Source organism: Bombus vosnesenskii, unplaced genomic scaffold (genome assembly GCF_011952255.1).
Source record: "Bombus vosnesenskii isolate JDL3184/JDL3185 unplaced genomic scaffold, Bvos_JDL3184-5_v1.1 scf7180000013270, whole genome shotgun sequence".
Classification (NCBI taxonomy): Eukaryota; Metazoa; Arthropoda; class Insecta; order Hymenoptera; family Apidae; genus Bombus; species Bombus vosnesenskii.
The window spans coordinates 1,500,181-1,505,792 of record NW_022882928.1 but is presented as its reverse complement, the minus strand read 5'-3'; positions in this window follow the sequence as shown (position 1 = coordinate 1,505,792).

The following is a 5,612-nucleotide window of genomic DNA, read 5'->3' as shown; positions in this document are numbered from 1 at the left end:
CTCTGACTCTTTATTGCCGCGAGTGCGCCTTGCGTCGAGATATATTTAGTCGTCAAAAGCACGGGCCAACTATCGATGATACCGACGATGACCGACTCCCTGACGAACGAGCGGACAAACGAGCGAACGAACGATCGTTCGAACGACGGAGCTACGCGTGCAGATGGAATCGTTCCTTGCGAGCGAAAATTTCGCGCATTTTCATCGTCGTTAGCAGGACTTGAACAAATAGATGGGCCATCGACGGACCTCCCGAGAGATCGAGCGACATTGCCGCTCGGTCTCCGCGCGGTTGCTTCTCCAACTGCCGGTTCGTTTAGGGAGAACTCGTAATCTGCTTAGTCTGACGCTGATCCGGACAAATCGCCGCGCGGTTACGCGGCACTTATTCTCGTCTCTCGATGCTCGCGACGCGAGCACTCTCTCCGGTTCTACGTTTTGTCGTACGAATCTGATCTGATCGATGACGGTGCCGATCCGACTCGTCACGATCCCAAGATGCCGGTCCTTTTCTTCGACGAATTTATCTCGGAGAGACGCGAGCCGTGCGTTTGCGTCGCTCGAAATCGGGGGGAAAAGGGGAGGAGGAGCTCGTGCATGCGAGTTACGCTAGAGATGGTTTACGCGTAATTTGGGAGGCACGTGAAAAGAGTACCGCGGCTACCGGACCTCACGACCCTGTAAAATGCTCGTAGAAAGACAGAGGTTAATTAAAACTCGGTCTGTTCTCGAAGCCCCGCCAATTTTCTTGGAGGATATCGCTTGAAACCACTTAATCGCTCGACCGCAAAAGTGCCACCAATCTGCCGGCTACATCGAGCGTAGCTACAGGGCCGAGATTCCTTCGAGATTCCCGAAAGCGCGACGAAGAAGAGGCGGAAGAAAACGGACACAGTGGAAAGGAACAAAAGGATCGCAGTTGCTAGCCAGAATCCCGTCGAATAATCCTAAAATCAATCGACAGACAAGAACCTCCATTAGACGGTGGTCTGCCAAATCCGGATTCGTCTCGGAACTAACAGACCTTTCTTAACGGATTTTTCGCGTTGCTCTCCGAGCAACGATATACTACGTACGTTGTGCCATGTATGCAGATGCCTATGTGGTAGGTAGCAGGAAACTGAGACGGATAACATCTCCTGAACAGTGAGATTGGATTAGACAGAGAATAGACGAACTCGATTTAATTTTCACATTGGTCGTTGTCGTCGGATTTGTTGCGCGAAAATCGTCGAGATTCGTGCGAAAAAGCGCTTGAAATCGGCGGCGCGATGGAAGCTCGTAAACGAAACGGAGCGAAGCCGAATGGAAAAGAAGGAACCGTGGCCGCGGAGGCCGTTGCGCTATCCCTCGGGACGAATATGATGTAAATAAATGATGAGCTGCCCCTAAGGGAGTGGATATTAGAGTGGGGGTAAGAAGTGTTATGAAACATAATTAGCGGCCGCCGCCACTGACTCGCGATGATTACAGGGCGGTGAGCAAAGGTCCTGGCGCTGGAGGAGGGAGCCGATGCGGGATAGATTTCCTGGCTGGCTACGAGCTACCTTCTTACTTACCTTCCTAACGCGTTCGCGTCCCTCTGCACGCGCGCGCGCAATTTCCAAACCGTGCATGTGGTCACCGACCGCACACTCATGCGCCGCCGAACCCTAACCCATACGTTCGGCTTCCACTTACCCAGAGTACGAGCACCAGAGTACTCTACCTATTGAACTACACCCACCCGTTCTCGCCTATTCCCTTCGACGCAACGTTCGCTACTCACACGACAGCTAAATACGAGTCACCGTCAGATTTCCACGTACGACGTTAACCGCCTACGTGACATCCTACATGCCGCATCTTGCAATTCCATCTCCTTCGTACCGATTTTCCGCACTTTGCCGACCAAACTTCGCTCCTTCCTTTATACGTCGCGATCGTTTCGCGCGGCATCGCCGACCTCCGCTCGTCGTTTCTTCCTTCGTCGGTATCCTTCTCGATAACTTTATCCCGTCGGCATCGTATCCGGCGGAAACCTTCATCCGTCTTTCCACCGTTTCCCATCGATATCGCGAGCGAAAGAGAATCGACTAAAACGGAAAGAAGGTTAAAGAGATTCGAGAGGGCGGCGAAGCTTCGTGAAATCGTTCCTCTTCGACGTCTCGTTTATTCGGCAAAGTACGCTTGCAAATTTTTACGGTGCATGGCTTGCTTAAGGAGCCTTCGTCCCCAGTAAAAGGTACTTATACCTTATGGGTACCGAACGACGACAACGACGACGACGACTGTGAGTGCTTCTCATTCTGGAAATTCTTCCTACCTTCGACGTCGCGAGGCTAACTCGCCGCGTTCGACAAGAAGACCCATGAAACTTTTACGTGTATCGAACCGCGCTATTTACGGTTAGAATGCGATTGCCGAAGTAGAATCGCGATCCGCTCGAGCGGATCTCGCTCTGTACAATCTCGTCGCGACGATCGGTTCTTTCGAGAACAGTACGTTCGAAAAACGAGAGAAGAAGAGAAGAAAGGCGGAAGGAAAGGAGGAAGGAAAGGAGGGCAGAGAGGAGAGAAAGACGCGACACGATGGAGAACGAGAGGGTAAAGTCGAAGGCGTTGTTCGTATAAAGGGTACCGTGACCGTTTGGTATGCCGGGCAACGCGACAACATGCTGCGTTATCAGAATTATTGCTGGAGCTCGCGTTTCTCCAACCAATACGAAGTTAATGCGGCGCGTTAACATTCGTGGGGTGCGCTCGAAAGCTCGCATCCCCGCAAGCTGTGGCCGGACTATCCCGTTTCAAAGGCTGGCCTGCCCTCCTGCTACCCTCTTCCACGTGCCTTCCGCTTTGCTCTGCTTCTCCTTCGACCCACCCCCGTCCCTCCTCTTACCCTGCATATTGCTTTCGCGCACGTACGCATATGTCGCCGAATATCCTTCGTAAGGGGTAGAGACTCGGGTCCGGAGAGCTGGGCTGCTTCGCCGACGAGCCATTGTGCCTTCCAAGTAGCTGTATCACGTGCTTTATATGGCCGAATAAACTTTGGAAACCGTACGTATTGGAATTGTTCCACGGAATTCGTTAGAAAAGTCGGGACATGGGTGCGGATGCGACATTGTTCGAGAGACGAGAAAAACAAAACGGTAGCGGAACGGGACAACGAGACGAGCGTTCGAAAGCGGAGAGTCGAGCTCGGTTCTACTCGACTCCATTCGACTCGACCCACTTTCCTGTGTTTAGCTTCGGCCTGAGAAAGTTCGCGCCGGCTATTCCTTCGATCCTACGAATCGAATAACGAATACGTTTTTCTTCCAGCGATATCGATTCCGATATCGCCGCTATAAATGCCAGGAATATTACGCATCGGCCTAATAACGATCGTAATAAACTTACGAGCTACTTTATGGGATAACCGCTACTGCATGGTTTCAGCTGTTCGTACAGATGACGCGGCTCGTAAAAATTTCGTCGATAGCAGTCGAGTCGTCCTCCTCCGTCTCTTTTCTAAGCTTGCATGGGTCGATCGAAATTTTTCGTCAGCCGTATCGCACACGGAACACGGTTTCGATACTCGAGTTTCCAGCCAACTGCCTTAACTCGTACGTACGTAATATCGGGTCGATTCTACGATTATGGATCGACTCTCGATGGTTCAGCGATTCGATGGCTTAAAATTGGATAAACCAAAGGAAGGTGAAATCGCGTCGCTCGTGATACTCCGTTTCGGAGGGTGCGTTAAACTGCTTCGCTTATTAGCGGAGATTTTTCTCTCGCGTCGTCCCTTGCGCAAAGAGGATCCCGGCGCGTCATCGACGGTGCGCCGACAGTGTGTCACGCCGTGAAGAATCTATTGTTTTGACGTGACCGATTTCGACTCGTGACCGAGATTAAACTGTTTACGGTTAAAACTGCTGCGAATTACACGCATCCGATTTAATCCTTGATTTACGAGCGAGGGAACGCGACAGAGGGGGAAACAACCCGACTGATCTCGATCCTGGTCCCGATGCCGATCCCCGTGAAAAATCGAATCGTGGACGGAGCCCGAGTCGAATGCACCCTTGACTCGTGCCACCATGGACCCACCACTTTCACGACCTTTTCGCCAACGTGACGCACCCGTGCAAACGTCAGCCTTATCTGTTCGTTCGTGTTTTACGTTCCAACGACGTCCTCTTTCGCTTCGCTCGTTTTCAACTACCGCGTAACCCGACAGCGATTACACGATATTCGAACGAATTCTCTAGAAGCATGGAAAAAACATTCGCAGTACGTTTTAAGCGATTTGTACAGTCGGCGTGTTGTAAAGGCTACGAGATGTCTCGCGTTGCACATCGACGGATACGTTTACCGCGCGAGCACGCGAGCAATAGCGATAAGTCGTTCAACGCGATAGCGAACGCGATTCGATGCCAATAAATCTTTCGATAGCGAGATTTACGATTCCAGAGGCGCGAGGAGAGAAGGGAAGGAAAGAGGAGAGAAGAGGAGAGGAGAGAAGGCAAGAAGCGGGAACGAAGAGGGGGCCGTGAAGAATTTAATGAAATCGCTGTCGCGATTTTTTCTAGCGCGGTGCCTCTGATCCACGGATTAGAGATGGGATCGACGTCCATGCAAAATCGAAACTTTACGATGTTCGTACCAAGTACGTGTTCCTTGTGGAACTGCACTTTTATCGCTTGTAAGTACACGCGCCGCTTGTTTCCCTGTCGTGATAACATCGTTAAAAAATTCTCTGCCACCTCGATTCGCGACTATTTTAGCTTTTTTAAATCCGCCCACCGATTACCATCGATACCGTATGCCGATACGTACTTACCTATTTACGAGGTGGACGAAAAATCGGCACAATACGTTCGACCGGTATTTAGGGACGCGCGTCGCGAAATCGCTCGCTCTTACCGTTCGAAATCGCTTTCGACGTCGGAAAGAGCAGCTGGCGAAGAAGTTTGTAGGTCGATAACGTGTATCCTTTGAATATCTCGCGGTACCGGCCGTATCACGTCCACGTTAAACGCGAAGTCGAGTTAAGAAAGTGCGCTGGGAGACCACCTAAAGTAAATTGATTCAAATTAGTTCCCAATAGCATATAATAACGCGGGTTCCCGCGGCGTCTCTATACCCTCCCATTTCGCCTTAGATACGTCATTATATCGGTCGCCGCCTAATACTTAGGTCGATAGGTGATATAACGTCAGAATTATTGGCTGCATACCGGGTGAACCATCACGCGCGGCGTACGCAGTGCCACGTAACGTTCCAGAAATTGCACGCGATGAATCGGTCAAGACAAACGTCGGGATTAAACGCGACCAACGTTCGCCGTCTCCTTCATATTTCTCTTCCTCGATTTCTGCTCTTACGTTCCTCCGAGAACAACGTTTTCGAGCACCGTGCAGCTCGATCGACGCGTCGCGGCGTTCGCTCGTCGGCAATTCCAAGCTCAACGATCGTCGTCGATCGACGTTTCGTTCTACTCGATGAATAATAGAAGTAATTATCGAACGGTCGAAAGGAATCGAGTTGCATACGAGTTCCGAGACATGGACCGTGAACACGGTGCCGAGAAAGGCAAATTAGTGTTTTCGTTACGGTGAACGGTCGAGTGTTTTCTTGGCTCCACGG